This window comes from Diorhabda carinulata, chromosome 4, assembly GCF_026250575.1.
Source record: "Diorhabda carinulata isolate Delta chromosome 4, icDioCari1.1, whole genome shotgun sequence".
Taxonomy (NCBI): Eukaryota; Metazoa; Arthropoda; class Insecta; order Coleoptera; family Chrysomelidae; genus Diorhabda; species Diorhabda carinulata.
In genome coordinates this window covers 28,221,057-28,241,195 of record NC_079463.1, presented here as the reverse complement: position 1 = coordinate 28,241,195, position 20,139 = coordinate 28,221,057, and the positions used below count along the sequence as shown (strand labels likewise).

Sequence of the window (20,139 nt, the reverse complement as noted above, 5' to 3'; positions counted from 1 at the left end):
ACCTTGGAACAACCCTCTTGTTCCTTGAAACGGGCAGTAAAAAATAAGAAAATAACATATTTTAAAGAAGAGTTTATTAAAAACTTGAGAAAAAATTGTAAAAACTCAAAAACAACACAAAGTTGTTTCTTTTATAAAAATTCTGCATTTAAGTAATAAAAATCTTATTTTTCTAAACAAAATTCACACACATACGTCTTCCGCCAACGAATCACTTGATGCACCAGCTCCATTTTTCACTACCTTATCAGCATTCATTTAAATTCCGTATAAGTAGCACTCTTCATCTGCACTATCTTCGTCATCTGTTGACACATAGGAAACGGTATTTTCATTTGCCAATTGAAATCAAGTCATTATCATCTTTTCCCACGTTCCGCAATAATTTGAAGGCATATTTACTATAAAGTGCCTTCTACTCTGTAAACGACTTCTATCCTAATAATTAATTTATTTCGGGCATGCTGCTTTCTGTTCAATTCTTGCTATGGACTTATATACGACTTATCTATGACCATTACCTATAATTTTATTACTCATTATGATTTTCTTCTGTATATTGAAATTTTATTTGTTTTGTATCTTAATCTAGTTATTTTAATGTTTGTTTTTGAGTTTTTACAAGGTTTTATCTACAAATTGTAACAATTTTTTGACAATAAAGCATTTGTTTATTGTCCTTTTCGGTATGCGTTCTTCAACTTTGTATATAACAATGTATTTTATTTACTTCACTCCATTTTGTATTTGGTGTACCAAATCACCCTAGTTCTCCTTTATCAACTTGGGATTCAATAAAAAGTAAGACTCTTACCTTCGATTAATGTAATTATTGGACCTTCGAGCTCAACCTGTCAAAAATTGTAGCATTGCGCTCGCAATTACGCGACTTTGGCTACTTAAAGCTTTGTTCTTCACTTCATTTTAAACAACTAATTTTAATAATTACAAATTTCTCTTGTCACTGTTCGCTAAAATTACTGCACTCAATCACTGACGAGAGGGCATACAGATCCCAAATATATTCCCTAAATATCTCTTTTTGCAATTAGATATTGGTGGGAGGAAAGGGACATATTTCTATTAAAATTTGAACTCTTTCTTCAACGCCGTGCCGTAACCAATAGCTCCCATGCTGGCTATCAACTATCATCGCTTTATTTTCTGCCGCGGATTAGCTAAGTTCTAAACTTCTCGAATCGATGACGAAGATTTTTTAACCACAACGTTCTGCACCTACCTATCCTTCTATGTTTCAAAACCCCAGAACTTATTGAGCCAATTTTGTTGCTCAAAAACCTTAATTAACATAACCTAAGGTTATTACTGATGTCACCTTAGCTCTCACACTATTTTCATAATTCTTCTTCCGAATAGTTTCCGACCTACGTGATTATTTGAAGAAATTTCTTACTAGCTGCATTATGTATTAGTGAGGAAGTTGCTTGTAGAGAAGTCCGTGCCCTTGCGCCATACAAGAGCACAGAAAAGACATAACATCGTGCCGTCCTCATACGCAAATCAAGGTTAAGATAATAGTTGTAAAGGATTGTTTTTGAGTTTTGCTCTCGCTTTAATCAATCTTGCTCATATCTCAACGCTAGGATTTATTGTTTATTACCATTCCATTGTACGTTAATGTTTCTATTTCATCTATTTGTACGTTGTATGTAATATTTTTTTGCTCAGTTATGGCCGCATATTTAGTATTCCTTTTATTGGGCTTTAATCTGTAATTCTGGCAGACTATAACAAGACAAGAACAAGCTGGTTTGAGCTCCTACTTACTACCATTTTGACGTTAGTCTGTACAGAGTGTAACGAGCAAAAATATATTGATACCTCACTTCCTAGTGCTACTGTGCACCAACTACCCATGAACAGTAAGAGACCAATTTTTTTAGCCAGTTTCAATACAGTAAAATATTCCGCAAACTTCGACTAACATAAATTTAGGTAAAAATATATTATTTTATGAAGAAATTATGTTAAATGAAGAATACATACAATTATTTATACAGCTCAACATCCTACATTTGGTTGAGCAGGCAAAAAGGATTTGCAATTTGGAACTGTTCCTAAATTCTTTATTCCACATATTTAACGACTAGTTTCTGCCATTTAACAAATTGGTTTGCGCCTTGTAGAAATAGTCTGTTATCATCTGTTTGTAAGTACTTTATAGGGATCAATTTCATGGCGAACGACAAAAATTCTAATTTTGTTCTTGTCAATATTGCATTCAGATGATAAATTGTAAGTATATCCGTTTTTATCTATATATTCAAAGAACATAATTTGTCCAATAAATTGAACATCTTATTTTTCTCTCTCGATGTTTATCTAATTATTCATAGTTTCTAAAATTTGTCAGCATATTGCGCTTATAAAACCTGTGGCCAAAAAGGGCCGTATGTTTGCAGTGTATTTATCACTGGGACCCCTGATTGTGCCATTGTCATGATAATTTAATATCCTAATACATTTAACGACACCCTAATTTCACCCTCGCACTAAAAGCTTAGAAGGGGGCACCAGAAAGAATGTAGATAGAAAAGATTTCACGGTCGGTTCGTTACTCTTATAAAAATTAGATGTTTATTACTTTCCAAATCATTTGTAAGAAATAGAACAAATATTAATTATTGAAATAACTTTTTTTCATTACTCAAGCCGTCTTACTTGAAAGATTCATGTCAAATTTCCTCCGACATTTTCCAATTTACATCAGAAAATTGGTATATGCAATATCGTACTGCTGAGCTGACTTTTTAGGTAGGAGTTCCAAAGTTGCTATAATTGCACAGTCTTCAATATCCACAGAAACAACCAAATCAACACTTTTATTAATTATTCCACTAAAGAAAAACATATTAAGCAGTAACAAACCAAAGACAAACATTGGACAAAAGAGCAAATTAATTAACAGCGTATTCTTAATTTGTAAACATAGATCAGGAACCAGCGTTAAAAAACGTTAAAATTATGTAATTTTATTAATCGATGTGTGAAAATTTCGATTTAAGCTTCACTTACCCCCTTATTCAAAATCTACCCTATGTCGAAGGGTGCTTTTTACTTTTTAGAGGTGAAAACTACCTTTTATCGTAAGAAATTTAAAAATCTTAGATTTTAACATCCCTCCAAAGACCATTATTTTCTGAGGGTAATAATATTGAAAGTTTTTTTTAAAGACATTTATAATCTCGATTTTCATGAAAATTCATACTCTACTTACCCTCTTCTACGAAATCTTCCCTGTGCCGAACTGGGCTTTTTATATTTTGCAAGATGTAAACTACCCCTTATTGCAAAAAAATTGAAATCTCAGAAGATTTTATGGATCTTTCGAGTGAAATGAAGTTATACGTGAATCTTTAGATACTCTCAAGCACGTTTATGATCAATCATTTTCATGCGACCCCTCCAAATAATCCTCTAATCATATTAAAAGTTAAAAAACTAGAATTTCTAAATTTAGGTTTGATTAGGTTAGGTTATGTTACTTAACCTAAATTTATATATTTTATAAACTGATCGAGGAGAATCTTTTTATTAGACAATGATTTAACATAATGAAATTTGGATCTGGAATAAATTTAAACTGATTAAAACCTCTGAAACATTTAACATAAATGGCACTTTTAAATACCGTACTTTTTGTTATGAATGTAAAATATTTTTAATGAAATACCCTGTAAATATACATTATTTTTGTTTTTCATTTCATAATTGAAATCCAGAGCTGCATAATTTTCCATCACGAGTTGTTTAATCTTCATGTCAACCACGATCACAAGTTGGCACATAAAGTTTTATGGCGGGTATTGAAATAACTAGTTGACGCACGCCCTAACTAAAAACTAAGCATTGTAAAATACATAATAAATTATTTACACAGCATAAAACCAGGTAACAGATTTTAAGAATTGAGATTTAACCTAACCTAACCTGTGACACTTTTTGGCGGAATTTACCAGTAAATTTAAAAGGACCTCCGTGAAACCGTACTTTAAGTAATAAATTCAGAATTTACATTCCTCGTTTTCTTCAATCCAAAATTTTGCCAAAATTGTAGTTTTATTATAAGAATACAGAATAATCATTGAAACAATTTCAACACTTGTGAAAAATTAGTGCAACTTATGGAAAATTTAAATCAACGATTTATTAAGCCTAGTAAACCCATTCAATGTCAAAAAAAATTACTAGTATTAAGTGAAGAATTCATGTAATGCCGATTACTTCGGTCATCGACATAAAACATATTTTTTCTATGTAGAAATTTACACTTAATGAGAGACATAAGACAATCTTTCAAAGCCCAGAATTTAGATAAACATATTGCAACAAATTTATATTCAATATTACCTAATAATAATGTATGAATCTTATGTTATGTATTATTAAATATTTATTTTTGTTTTCTTCACGTTGCATATTTTGTTGCATATTTTGTCAAAATGTTTTGCATACTTCTGATATTTTCTTTGCATATGAATACGAACTGATAATAAATTCTGAAACCTGTTAAAAATTTCCATCGTTTCATTTTTACCAGGAGCTTACTAAAACGAATTTTATAATTGGCGATCAAGATTCTAGTAGATAAAATTCTACGGTTTTCCTGTAAAGTCCGTAATGCGGGCAATTTATAGTCAAAAAGGCGCCCCCCATATCGCCATATATCAGAAAGCAATCGGCGAAGTCGCAAGAGAGCTTTAAAACATTTCGATGATCGTTCAGACCTGATTTACAGCCGGTGTTCAGCGTTTCTGAACCATTATCTGAGGTATTATAGTCGCTGATGCTTAATGTCCTGTTTGCCAACAATGATTTAAAGAGTTTTTTTACGATTTTCCAGATACTTTTATTGGAGATGCAAATATTAATTCCTATAAGGGAATCGAAATTACTAATCTAGGTGAACTGATTAACGGATGTATACAAACTAATAGAATAAAGACAATTGAATTTTTTGTAGGCTTGAGTTAAAGTTTTTGGGGGGTATATTTCGAAATAACCTGTTATTTTATTTATTATATCTATATTTTGAGTAATGCTATATTCTGCATTTTTTGGTTTTGGATTTATTTTCTCGGTGTATCTTACTTTTATAACTCATTTATAAATTAACATTAAATACACTAAACTATTCACTATCCACTAAACTTTTCACTAATACTCATTATCTAAGTCTCAACAAACTTATTTAATTAAATACGCCGTTTGGTTCACTTTTCAGTATTATTTACTAACTTCTAATCCTAATTTAATTAGTATTATCACATTACAGAATATTCGATTACTGAAAATCTCTAGTTTTTCTTAGAAATTGTCTCTATAAAGACAGTCACAACATAATGTAAACAGCTCACAAAAAAAATACAAAAAAATTAGCCGCCATATAAAAAGTAGCCGCCACTTAACTTCGACAATATAATAGAACAGGACCGGCTTCACGGTGTATAACAGTGGACGACTTGGTAACAATTTATTATCAGAGAAACAGAGAAAAATTCAAATAATTATTACGATGCATGATTTACTTATCACAAAAATATGGATACTCCATCTTTTAGATCCATTTTAATAGTTTAATGTTTTCCTCATTCTTCACTACAATTGCTTAAATAGTAATTTATGAGGGTCACTTATGACCTCAGCATAAAAATATCAGAACTTATCAATATAAGATGAATCGTGATCGTATCAGTTTGACAGATTGCGTGCGTTCGGGTTGGCTAAAATCTGCGACAACCTGAAACATCATCAAAAAAATGTTTCAAATGGTATTGCACGCACGTCGGATTAATGTTAGAGATATAGAAGAGGCTATTGGTATAACGAAAGTATGTATTTACTATATACTCACTAAAGAATTATGCATTCTCGCTTGGGCGCCACGTTTGCTCACATTGGACCAAAATTGCATTTGAATGAACATTTTTCTGGCCATTATGTCGCGGCTTAAGCAAAATGTAACTGTAAATGAAATCGGGATCCACCACTTTACTCCTGAAATAGTTAAGACAATGGATTGCAGCGGGAGAACATGTCCTGGAAAAGGCAAAGACGGTTTTATCGGCCGGAAAAGTGATGGAATTGTGTTCATCGACTAATTTCAAAAAGATGGAACCAAAAATTGAGATTAAAACGAGTCAATGCTTAATAAGGTAAAGGAAAAAATTACAAAAAATCGACAGAATTTGAAGAAGAAGAAAGTAGTATTCTTCCATCGGGTCAACGCATCCTCTCAAACTTCGGTAATCATCCTGCCTCCTAACCTTGGAATTTCACTTTTAGGAAAGAGTTTGTCATCCGACGAGGACCTTGCCGAATACGTATACGCCTATTTTGAGGAGAAAATCGATAATTTTTATTTGTAATGGTTGGAAAAGGACACAACTTAGCTGGACTAGGTGTATTTTTTTTTCTTTTGTTAGCTCACAAACTTTTACTCCTAGGTGATTACAGAAGTAATGATTTTTATTCTTATATTACAATCCAGAATCTTAATATACGAGAACTTATTTTCCACTAATTTCGCCCAATTCAGTCAATATTTTTTCTGATTGCGGTCTAGATCTTCCTGGTATGTCGTTTGCATCTATTCTTCAGTATTACATAACAAAAATATAAATCTTCTTGATGACATGGGGGTCCTTCCAAACCATCGATATACAAAATTTAAGATAGTTTCTTTACACAGTTGGTAAGTGTCACAATTGCTTAACGCAGCTTCTACATACGTAATGTAGCTCTAAGGATTTATATTGATCACTTAAATCAGAACTAGATCTTCAGTTTCCTTCTAGGTATTCGCCACATTCATAACCAAAAGAAGATGATTTAGACAACAACATCTGCTACGGGTTCACTGTTTTCAATTTGATTTTGGACTAGAGCCTCAGAAACAGAAAATTACAGTACAAAATTAGTTGCCAAAACTCAGTACTATAATATTAAATCGCATACGACAATGAAACGAAGGTCCTTTTTTTTAAAACTGATATTTAGGTAATTCCAAAATTATATGAAGTAGTTTATAGCATGGCCCGATTCTTTCTTTTCATACAACTTCCATACCAACTACAATCAAATCATTAAATTTGAAACAGAATCCAAGAATTAATGACGTTTGCCCAAAATAAAATATCGACTAAATGTACAATTTGGAGGTTAAATACTTGATCTTTATCTAATCCCAAAAGGACTTATAATGGGCCTCAAATGAAATTGTAGACAAGCTTATTACATAGGTAAGAATTTCTTGAACTAATTACTCAATTATACAATCTATCTTCAGAAGTAGACCAACTCAACGAGAAAAAATTTTATGGTGACCAAATTTGTCAGATACCAGATCCACGTTACCAAACACGATATTTCTGATAATTCTAAAGAAGAAGTTCTGGCAACAAAACGTCGGGAAATTCTAAATAAAAACCGAGTTCTAGATCACGAACCAAAATATTCTAGCAAGAAGAACACAATCCAAAAGAAAGGGGCGAATTTGAAATTTGTCACCGTTAGACATATTTAAATTTTTGTGAGAAATCTATATTATCCTGATTAAGCTGTTACCAGAAAAATACTCATGGGACAATAACATACAAAAGAAGAGCTGTTGAATTTTCTTGTGATCCTAATTTTGTCCAAACAATACTTGAGGTAATCTGGGCCGATTTGTGTCTTTCTTTAGATAAGTACAAAACAAACATTCAATGTCAGTTCTAAGCTCAAATTTCTCCATTTTCATCAAATTATTCAGAACTACTTGATAAGAAAATTGTTCCTTACTTTGGATTCCATTCTTGTAAGATATACATAAAAGTATTCTTGCTAGTTGAGTGTGTTTATTCTTCGACTGAATATCTGTGCAAGCTCGTCCGACAAAAGTTATACTGGGCTTCCGACTGTAGTTTTTGAACTCAAACCAATTGTGAACTTAATCTTTGATAGAGTTTTCCATCTACAAACTCTTGTCTATTTTGATAATGAAAGTTTTTTCCTACAGGAACAAATCCCGAAAAGAAATCTGGTAATAGTCCTTCAAGTGAATGATTTCAAAACAACAACGAGATACGTATGATTCAAAATTTTATGAATCCTCCAAATCTTTAATATAAATTACATTGTAAAGCAATTAGTACTCATTTTCATTATGGAAAAGCGAGAAAAGAAGTGTAAATTCCACAATCAAGTTCACAATATGTTAAATATATGTTAGGGATAGTGAAATGTTTAATGAATATCATAAATTTGTATACATTTTCACACAAATTATACATGAACATATTATAATAAAAATACGCGTTCGGAATGTTTTTCTAATTTGTTTTTGTATGCAATACAAACCGGAAATTATGATTTGCTCGATTAACGTTTACATTAAAATTCAAATATTCGCAAAACCAGCAGCAAACATCGAATGATGGAAGGGTATATGTATGAGGGAAACACATTAGCTAGTAAATGGTTTCAATTAAAGTAATTTATCGTGATCCGGATAGAGTAGTGGTATCATCAATCTATCGACGAAGATAAAGAGTACAGAGAGAGAGATGATAGCAAATTGCTGGGGTTGTACACCACCTTCATGCGGTTTACTCGGATTTTCTGCGCTTAATTTATGCCCTAAATGCCATATGTGTCGAGATATGTCACACTTTGGCGACGATAGCTTATATTCAGAGGTGTTACCCAAAAAATATTTGTGAAGGATATGAAATAATTGAATTAATATATTTTTTACATTAACAATATTCTCCAAATTTCGTTATAAAAACATTGAATTAGGCTTCATATCTCGTCTGTTAATTTATGATTTGACCTCAATGATTCCTGATATCCAATAAGCCAACAATTTTGGCAGCAGAATACGAGGTCTGTGACTGTTTCAACTTCAGAAACAATGACCAAAATCAACCAAATTGTGCGTACAGATCGTCGAATGAGCATCCGGATAATTGCCGAGGCTATAAACGCTGATACAGAAACGGTTAGAAAAAATTACACAAGGAATTACACTTGACAAAAGTCTGTGCGAAATTTGTGACAAAATACTGACTCCTGACCAAAAGCTCTTGCATCAACGGGTCTGCTCAGATTTCCTTAAACGGTTAGAAAGGTTAGAAAAAGATCTGCTTTGAAAAGGACCCGATTTTAGGCGATAGAAACGGTAAAGCAAAAAATTGTAGAGCTCTTAAAGGCGCTCCCAAAGAAGACTTCCAGCACTGCTTCGATCAATAGAAAAAAACGTATGGAAAGGTGTGTAGCGAGGGGAAGGGAATATTTTTGAAGGGTAGCATTCTAATGTAGAATAATTTTTATAATAAAACCCTTTTTCGTAACCAGTCTCGTTATTTAATAGCCAGACCTCGTATATACACAATGCGATGATGCGCTACATCATTTGCTAATTTCTAAGCAGATCAATCCCAAATCTATTGAGCAGAAGAATGAGAATAGTGGAATAGACCTTTATATCACCCGATATCGTCCCATTAGATTTATTTTAGTCTACACTAAAAAACGCATTTGAAAGACATTAGAAATTGATGAATACTTTTCTCGCATTGTGTATATTGGATTTCCTCGCATAATTATGCACAAAAACTAAATGACAATAGCTTATTGTATTAATATTCATTTTTATATTTTTTAATTAGTTTAACTTCATTTAATAATACCCTACGATCAGATTAGGATTTTTATGTTTACCTAGGGTCGCTAGATGGCACTTGAATAATAAACAACGACCAGGTGTAAATATGGATTTTTTTTCAAATAAAAAAATATTCACCTTACTAAAATACAGATACTGACTGATCCAGAAGACATTGACAATAATGAAAAAATAAAACTTACACAACGGCTCACAACTTAAATGTATGTAGTAATATATAGTTTAAAAAAACTAAAACACATGCTTTTGAAGCTCATCAAACTAAAAAGTTGATAATAATTTTCAAAATAAGCTTAAAACAATAATTTTTGTTACATACTTCTCTTATATCCGGCGCCCACGTTTTTTTCACAATAATACTAGTATTTTTCATTTATGATTGTTTTAAGCTTAGGTGTTTTAAAAAAATATGTTTGATGTGCTTTAAAAGCGTGTTGTTTAGTTTTCTTAAACTATAATTATTTACTTCTTAGTCCCATATGCTATGAAAGTGTGTTTTCTTGACTTAAATAATTGATACCACTCTCTTATAATGGCTTCGCTTCTCACATACCTACATCTTGTCGAAACTTGCATTGAGCCGTAACAGTGTAGTTGGTAAGGTTGCCGAAGTGATTAACACGGAGATCGGAGGTTTGAATCCTCTGACGAACGAAGTTTTTATTAAATAAGCTATTTGCTCTTAGTTCAAAGGAGAGTTACAAACAAACAAACAAGCTGACGAACCCACATACAGTCGAAGCTTATGTAAGTGTGTTAAAAAATACCGGAAAACATTCCCTTAAGAAAATTTTTCGAACTATACTCATAAATATAATGTAGTTGAACGCTGCTGAACTAATCTGTAATCAATGTGGATGGATGGAAATAAATTGAAACCGTTGTGGTATAAAGGCCCAGCGGCACCTCCAAAAGATAATTCACATTCCTACTGGGGAAATTAAAAATCGAACGAAAAATATGAAGAAATTGGTGAATCAGAAGAAAACAATAGATGGAATATTGAAAAAAGTTTATTTTATTATTAAAACAGTTTAAAACATCATCAGAATAAGATACTTTATTCTATATTAACTTCATTTTTAAAAGAAAATTATAATTGTCCTAAAATCATATCTAAAGATTGACAGTATTGAGTAGGTAACTCTTTATACAGCTTCCGCTCACACATGACGCCCTATCGGATGAAATTATTTTCATAGGATTCATTTGTGCATGCTCGAACCCTTCCAAGCTATCATAACTTTCTCAATTCAACCTTCGAAGAATACATACTTCTCCGTTGCTAAACCTTAAAACCCTGCATTTATTTTTTTATCATTATCACGACTATTCTTAATAATTAATTTTTAAATTATTAATTGTAGTTTGATTTAGTAATACAGTTTTTATAAAAAACTCATATCAGTTTCAATTAACCTACTTCACATCTTCATCAAACGAAATTTTCAAAGTTAGGGCTTCATCAAGAATCAGCGCAAGTCTGAGAAGTACAATCTCTATAGCTAAAAAAGTTGGTTTAAGCAAATCGTAACGGCGTCAATTATAGTGTGGGAAACAAATATTAAAATAGTTATTTTCCTAACAAGTGCGGAAAGTGATACTTTCCCGCACGCGACTGCAGTTGTCCCGAACGACGCGGAGCGGAGTTCGGGCAAGCGGTCAAGTGCGGGAAAGACACTTTACGCATGAGTTAGGAACATAATTTTTTCTACGACCGTATATACAAAAAAGTATACCAACCCATTTTTCTAAAATTATTTTATTCAAACAAACATAATAATATACAAAACTTTAACTAAAAACTACTAATTATTATAAATATTAATATTGAAAACACACAATTTGTTGCATTCTGTAGACTAGTAAGAATTGCCGGTCCAGTGGAGTTATTTGGTTTCAACTGGAAGGTAGATGACGTCGATGAGGATGGCATCGGTTGCAGGTCGCATAAAAATGACGGTGACGGCAATGGTTTTAAGTCATTTGGCAGGTAACGGCTCGGAATTAGTTTCATTTGCAGCCTTCAAAATGGCTTCGGGAAGTTCTTCGTCGGATAAATCCATTAATATTATTGTATCGGATTCGGTTTAATGTGGTTTAATGTGGTTTAATTTAGAAGAAGATTGCACTTTGGTCACTTCGGTCACTTCCATGACGTTTTGAACAACTTTGACGTTTTAGTAACAATTACATGGTTATATAAAAAATATCTGTATTATTTTATATTTTCAAAAAATTAAAAATGCTACAAAAGCTAGAAAAGGTTTAATTTTTATTTGATGGACTATTTCGTAAATATTTATTTACCTGTAGTAACAATAGTTATAATCTCAGAAGCAAAAAACTATCTAATAAGGTAAAAATTTGCATAATTTTACTTTCCCGTACTAGTGCGGGAAAGTGACACTTTCAAAACTAAAATGCGTGCGGGAAAGTGGGTTAAAACGCACGGTCGTAGAAAAAATTATTTTCGCAATTTTAATTAATGATTTTTTCAAACAATGTTTCGTCTTCTTTAAATCAACGTGCATCTATCATTTTTGGCTCATTTTTACAAAACAAAATGTGTAGATGGGCCGAAACGAAAGAGATTTTGGGCATTATTAGGAAAAAATTAATTAAATCAACCAAAATGTGATCCCATTGTCCAAATGACATGAGATGACGTGGATTGACATCGATCGACGTCAATACACATCATGAGATAGCGATCAACTTCAAATGACAATAGACGTCAATTGGCTTCTTCTTCTTCTCATTCCGTTTTTTTATTAAAGATTAGCGACCACGTTTTTAAATGCGTCTGTCCCTCGCAACATGAAACAATTCTCCGACGCGACGCGACGCTGAGATTTATCTCTTATGTTACAAGATTTCTTCTTTCTGCCGATGCCTTTCTCTCCCTCTACTCTGCCCTGCATAATGTTCTGTAGCAGTAGGTTAATAATTGTCAAAAGCTTTCTTCTGCGATTGGCTTCAATGGACGTCAATTTATGTCATTTGAGGTTATATTTCATAAACCAATTATTATGAAAATTGTCAGAAAATTATGAGCACAAAATTATTAAATAAATGAAATTATTGATACTTTTCTAGTTTCATTTTCTTTTTTAAATTAAGATTTTTGTTAATATTTACTGATTGCTAAAGGTAAAAAATGTGCTATAGTTTCTTGCTAGCGCGATGACTTTTTTATTTATTTTCCATTAATATACATTTGAATTATCAATTTATTACATTAGAAAAATTGTATGCCTGATATTGAGGGGCTTCTTGGATCGACAGTTTTTGGAGTATTGTAGTTAAGTAGTTAAGTAGTTAACAAGTAGTTAACTTGAACATTTATCTTCATTAACTGCTTATGATTCCTAATTTGTAAAAAACTAAATTTATTTATGTTTAATGGTGTATTTAAAAAAAAATAATATGTTATCAAATTGGAAGATATTTTATTACTATTAGAGTTTTGGAGATATGTCCTCCCAAAGGATCGGAGAGAACTAACTACCTACTACCTAAACTATATTTTGGGTTTGTATTATGGATTTTATTATTTAAACTTATACCTGGTTTTATGACCTGTTACTTTAAAACTTTTTTTTCTTCATTTTAGGAAATATCAAAAATCAAAATATATTCTCTAACAATTAAACGGGCGTGGTATCATATATGATACCAACATTTAGACTTGGTTCCTTTTTTCAGGACAACGAAATTTCATTGTGAATGTGTTGGTCACACTGTTTTACGTCCAAAGAAAAATATAACAAAGTTTATCGACAAAAACTTTCAATGGTTTACATTTAATCAGTGAAATGGCGTCTCATTCTGGAAAGGTAATTTGTTTTTTGTTATAATGATGGAATTATGGAGAAGAAAAATCGTGATAACTAATTTTCTATATTCTTCTGAAATTGTGAAAGAAATTGTTTCTTTGATGCCCATTCTTAATATTATTTAGTATAGTGAATCTTCAATAAAATTGTTTTGAGCTAAGATGTGTCAATTTAAACAAAAAATATAAAGCAATCAACACTAATTATGATCTGAATTTAGCCTCCATCAAGGAGCATTCGGCATCTTTGTATGGTAATTTGAAATATAAAACCAGAAGCTAAATAATTATATTTCAGTACCCCCTAAACCGGGAAGGTATGATTTATGTTACCTTATTGAAACTTATAGTTAAAAAAAGGCATTGGTTAATATCATACCAGTTTAACGGTTAACAGGGCTAGAAATGTGTTTAAGAGATGTTTTAAAATAGAAAAATTCACATGTAAAATTACTCGTATAATGAAATTAATACTATAAAAGTATAAAATCTTAAATTAAAAAAGGATTGTGCATTGAATATTCTCACTATTTATAACAATTATCGATCTAAAGCGTAGTTTAAGTGAATTATACATCTTCGCATTATCATGGGCAAGTTTTCTTTACCAATATGTTCATAATACAGTTTTGCAAATGTCATTATTTATTATTTAAATTAAATCTACTGCACGGAGTAGAAAACTTTATTTTCCGCACATTTTAGAAAAGTGTGGTTTATTTAAGGATCTTCTTTATTAATTTTTTTTCAGCTGTTAGTGAATGAAGTAATGTATAATGGGTATGTAAAAGATGAATTTTTTGAAATAATTCTTGCATAAATATTCCAACCCCGACGACACAATAACGAGTGTGTCACTGTGATGATGGCTTGTGTGTATAGACCATAAACGTCGATGTTTGTATTACAAATTTTCTGCATCCCCTTGTGAGACTACGTCGTTTTATTTGGTCTTCTGATAACTCTTTTCAATTGGGTTACGACTTGTTAAACGTTCTTTGTGTTCGCGGGGTTTTACATGTGTTTAGACAGCAGATGAATCAGCTATTGATATTAAGGATACGTCAGTATTAAATTCGATTTGGAAAATGTCTCGCATGCTAAATCGATTTTTAAAACACATATTGTTCAGCTACTTAAATCCTGAGACCATACCAAATATTTTTCATTCCCGCTTTTTGTGAAAACTTATTTTCATTAGCAATAAGGTAACTACGACTATTTTTCAAATTAACAACGTGTTTCAAAAATCTAATGAAATGAAAATGGAACATGGGATTATTCTCGAAAACAACTTGAAGTGAAGCTGTATGATGTCTTCCATTACTTATATCGATCATAATAAACACCAGCTAAGGTGTTTCGTATGGAAAGCCTTAAATTACAAAACAGTTCTTTCACTGGCTTTTTAGCAGAAGCGACTGTTGTCAATGTTTCACAAATGGTAATCAACAATTCAATGTCATTAAGCTCTAGTTTACTACGTGATAGAGCATTTTTGGTTCGGATCGTCGGCTAGGAGAGAAAGGACTTAACCTGTCTTTGTCTTTGGAGTATCCCTCCTTTGCGTTCATACCACAATTTTGGGTTAATTTACTCCAGTTTAACGTATTTATAAATCAGTTCAAGACTTGATCAATGTTTTTTTCGATTCTAGTAAATATAAGTATATCTGAAGCTACTGTTGACCCCCTAGTATAAATCCCTGATTCTCTAACTTCACTATCAAATTAGGATTCGTTTCTTTTCTTGGACAAATTGCCTTCAAATGAATCAGTATAATATTTTTCTTTTTTAACTTTTTGACATAATCTTCCATTTTTTGCAAAGCTCCTGATGTTCCTTCTTCTCAGTGGGTTTTTGATAACTCGTAACTCGTTCCTCCTTAGGAGTTTCGAAAAAAGCTGACTTGGTGTTTTAGGTCTGAGGTATGGAAAATTGTGACGCACTATCGAAAAGTCTATGTTTGAGTTTTTGAAAACATTTGAACCCTTATTATTTTCCAGAGGCTTACTAGCAACAGAGAAAATATAGAGTCAGAAAGTATTTGTCTCTACACACTTTTTAATGGGCGGAAAAAGCCGCATCATGTAAATGTGTACTGTTTGGAGTTTAATAGCTCAAACTCATCCAGATTCCGAGTCAAAGTTTAACGTTATGCTCAATGCCAATAGCAACTTTTGTTGTCCAGGTCTAGGTCTAGGTCAGGTAGATCAGCTGATTGTGGATCCTACAAGATCTTTTGATTTTTATTCCTTTTTTGTGTGTTCATTCCTCTATGACATTTATATTCAGACGGATTTTGCACTGAATTTCAATACTAATAATCTATTTTTATGCTGAAATGCCGAAAAGTAGGAAAACCTCAATCCTCAGTAACCTATTAATTACGCTGCTCATAAGAATTGAAAGTAGACAGTCAATTGAGGTGAATAAATATTTTTTAAAGTTCATATGACTACTACCCGATTAACCCGATGACAGTTCTAAGCATTTGAAATAATTTTGTGCAAAATAATGTCTGTTGGTAAACGGAAAATTTTTTAGAATAGGGCCGAAGCAAAGGAATTCCATTTTACGATACTTAAACTGTCATCACTGGCTACCTGTCTGGAAAACATGATTAAACAAACAAAATTAGAAATAACGAAAATTCTGAAAGGGTTTTAATGAAACCCCGTTATTCTTATGTAAAATCACGACCTAAATTCGAATATAATCGTTTTCTTTCATCGCCCACCATTTTAAGGGGAGCCCCGGACCTTCCTTTTTTACCACATATCGATAATAATAATAAACTGATGGACATTGATTTAATTTGAAAGAGCGAAAAGAAGGTAATTTAACCAGAAACAATTATAAATAATTAAGTGTATCAGCAGTACTCCGCCCACAGGAAAATCTCTTCACCATCTTGATGGAACCGTTCCCCTATTTCATCGGAGGCTGCTCCTAAATTTTCAGGCAAGTCCAGGCGCGAGTGAAGGAAGAAGGAAGAGACATGTTCCATCCCATGGCCTTGTAAACTAACAGGAATACCTCGACGAGAGCGACATAATCATCACTTTTGTTGTTACCCAAAAAACACACGTTTTGGAATGCGAAGCAAGCATGTTCTTCTTTTTGATTTAGGCGTTCAATAAAGGTCGAATCTTGGAAAAGTTGTCTTATTTGGGTACCCACAAAAATATTTTCTTGAATTTAGCTTTGTTAAGACGAGCAAATTTAGTTTTCAAAAATTGAAATGCGTCACCTGTCTTGTCCATTGCTTTCACTAATTGGTTGAACAATCCAAGTTTGCTTCGGAACCAAAGGATCGCGGCGATATTATTCTGACCAGGGGCAACATTTTTTCGCAAAGGCCAGTTCTTTGTCTCGGGCTCTCATGTCAATAGAGTGGAATTAACTGGAATTAATGGTAATTCATTCCCATTTACCAACAAGACAACTTTTAAGCTTATTTTCAACGAATCTGTAAATAGTCTCCATTTGTCTGAGTTACGTGGCATCTTAACTCTGTCATCAATGAATTGGCATTAGGGCAGAGCATATAGCTTCTACGAAAAGTAATTTTAGGTTCAACTGTCTGGTTCTCTAAGAAAATATTTTACTGCCCTTTTCTAAGAGATTCCACGGTTGAAGTCGCGATCCAAGCAGTTGAGATTTAGTCTTAGGTAACTCCAATTCCCTGACGAGATTATCTAATTCTCCGATTGAGTTAGCAGGTGAGGTTGTCGAGAAACTGAGTCAGCCGAATACTCTTCATCATCGTATCATTCGATGTCCCAGGTTATAACGCAGAGTCTTTCGAATCCATTTCTGTCTCTATAGTATAAGTTTGTGGGGGCACTGGGATTGGAAAAGACTCCGTATGAGGAACAGGTCTTAGAGCTTAAGAAATATTAGGATACTGAATTGTATGCTTACTTTTGCTCGAGATCATTATACAAATGTATACGAGGCTCAAGCCAAACCATGGGAACAGCAAATGGCATTGATTTACCTTTGAGTCATTTGGTCAAACTACTGTCACAAGTCGTACAATACACTTATGGGCGTCAACTTGACAATCAAAGTAAAATTTATAAGCAGTTTTAAAAAAGCGGGGAAAAGGATTTTTGTTGTGCTTTTTAAGAACATTCCTACCAGATATTGTAGAAGCTAACAGGATGATTTGTAGAATCGCGTGGCGTAATTAAACGGTAAATCAATACTCGATATTAACCACAAAACACACTTATGCACTAGAACAAACCCAGAGTGAAAGTATTTTTATTGTTGCACACAAATAAACGCTTAAAACGTCGACAAGTTAACTCTACAACTGCTAGAGATGTACTGATCAAAACAACGTAGTACCTACTATAACGAGAAGAGCAATGCAAGTTTAAACTTGTCGTATATTCCTCTGTGAACCTGTGCGCGTGTAGTATTGATAGCGCCAGCGTTGTCAGGGCCGAGCCGTGCCAGGAGTGAAAGGGGTGCATGGCACCCGGGCGGCACTAACACGGGGCGGCAAAAGTAAAAATTTCCCTAAAAAAAATAACAGAGCCCCTTCATGCAAAAAATGTTTTTATTCATTTTCCCATTCTAAAATGTGAACAGTAGGTGCGTCATCTATACACCTCAAAATCGGCAATGAATTATTCAATTACTCCCATCTCCAAAAAGATCTAGACACATTTGCTAGATAGAGACGAATTTTACTAATGAATATTTTCCCGGCGTAGGTAGGTACTTTTCTATCCGACTAGACTAGAAATTTACCTCATATCTCGCTTTACTAATCAAATTTCGACTAGGTATGCTAATAGGGCGGCATATTTTGTTCTTGCACCCGGGCGGCGGATACCCTCGGCACTGGGCGTCGTACCTACAGAGAACTGTTTCTTTATATTTATATTAATGTTCTTATACAATGCGGTTTATATGGAGATAAAACTGAAACAGGTCGATTTTTATTCGTAAATTGAAAATTTACAGTATGACACTATTATTTCCCTCCAGCACCCCCTCTGAACTATAAGCACCCTTTCGAAAATGTTAAATAAGAAAGGGGGTCGTGTGGCACCTTGTTGAAAAGGAATTTTAGTCTTCTGTTTAGCAATAAAAAGTTTTTTAAATTTGGTGCAATCATAACTAAGAAAATTAATTTTTAAGATATAAAATTTTTATAATGTCTATAATAATGTCGCATTATATTTAGAATGCATTTTCAAAGTACTTTACAATTAAATTAAATGTTCAAAATGACTACCATAACTTCTTGTTAATAACCGATGCGATTCTGGAATTCTGGGAAGACGTTAGTATAATATTGATTGTCTTAATAAAACGAGAGCTCAAAAGGAGGTTTGTGAAATTTTTAATAATAAATACCTTGGTCAACACGTTTCGCAGTCTAAAATTAACAAAATTTTAAAAAAAGTTTCTTGAAACTGGACATGTAGAAAATATTGAAAAATCATCTATTTTTAGAGTTTTGCATAAAGAAAAATACCACCCTTACAAAGTTCAGTTGGTCCAGGTGTTAAATGAAGATGATCCCGATAGAAGGCAAGAATTCTATGAATTGATCATGGACAGAAAGAACGCAGATTTGCAGTTCATAAACAAAATAGTTTTTTCTCATGAAGGAACGTTTCATTTCAATGTAACTGTTAACAAACAGTACTGTGGATATTGGGACAGAGAAACTCACTCAATATCCTAAAAAAGTGAACGTTTAAGCCGGTATCATTAACAATCAAATTATTTTTTGAAGGCACAGTTAATCATGAGGTTTATCTAGATTTTTTGATTAACTTTTTAGTACCTACATTACAAAGACTTTTTTCTGATGTTAATCATTCAAATGAGACATCGATCTATTCACTATCAACAAGATGGAGCTTCAACGCATTTTGCACGTACAGCTAGAAATTATTTAAAGATGTTTTTCCCAATGGGTGGATTGGAACGATCATATGGCCGACCACATCCCCCGATTTTACTCCTCTAGATTATTTCTTATGGGATTATTTAAAATCTAAAGTATATTTTACTAGACCAGACAACATTACTGATTTAAAAGTTAAGATAACGGAAGAAATAAACAAAATAACCCCTGAGGTCATACAAAATGTTGTAAAGTACATTGAAAAATACATCCTAAATATCATGCGACATTATTATAGAGACATTATAAAAATTTTATATCTTAAGAATTAATTTTCTTAGTTATGATTGCATCAAATTTAAAAACTTCATATTGCTGAACAGAGAACTAAAATCCCTTTTCAACAAGGTGCCACCCCCTTTCTTATTTGAAATTATCGATGGAGTGCTTATAATTTAGAGGGGATGCTGCAGGGGGATAATATTTTCATACTGTAAATTGTCAATTTAAGAATAAAAATTGACTTGTTTCAGGTTTTTTTTCACATAGTACATAATAATGCTGAAATTGAATTTATTCCATACATGTTTTGTATATACGGGATGTCCTCCACAAACGGAGAGTTAGGAGGTTAATCTGAGGCCACATTTGGATTCAGGAGATCATATTATACGGTAATTGTCAAAAGTGGTGTCAGGGCAAATTTTCATGCAGACCAGTGTAATTAGTTGT

At 32.6% G+C, this 20,139-nt stretch overlaps 1 protein-coding gene across 2 annotated transcripts in view; it reads right to left on the bottom strand.

Annotated features, from left to right (window-relative positions):
* Positions 1 to 20,139, bottom strand: part of LOC130892885 (homeobox protein Hox-A4-like) — a 65,738-nt gene that overhangs the window by 12,802 nt on the left and 32,797 nt on the right. The gene's annotated exons all lie outside the window — the stretch shown is intronic.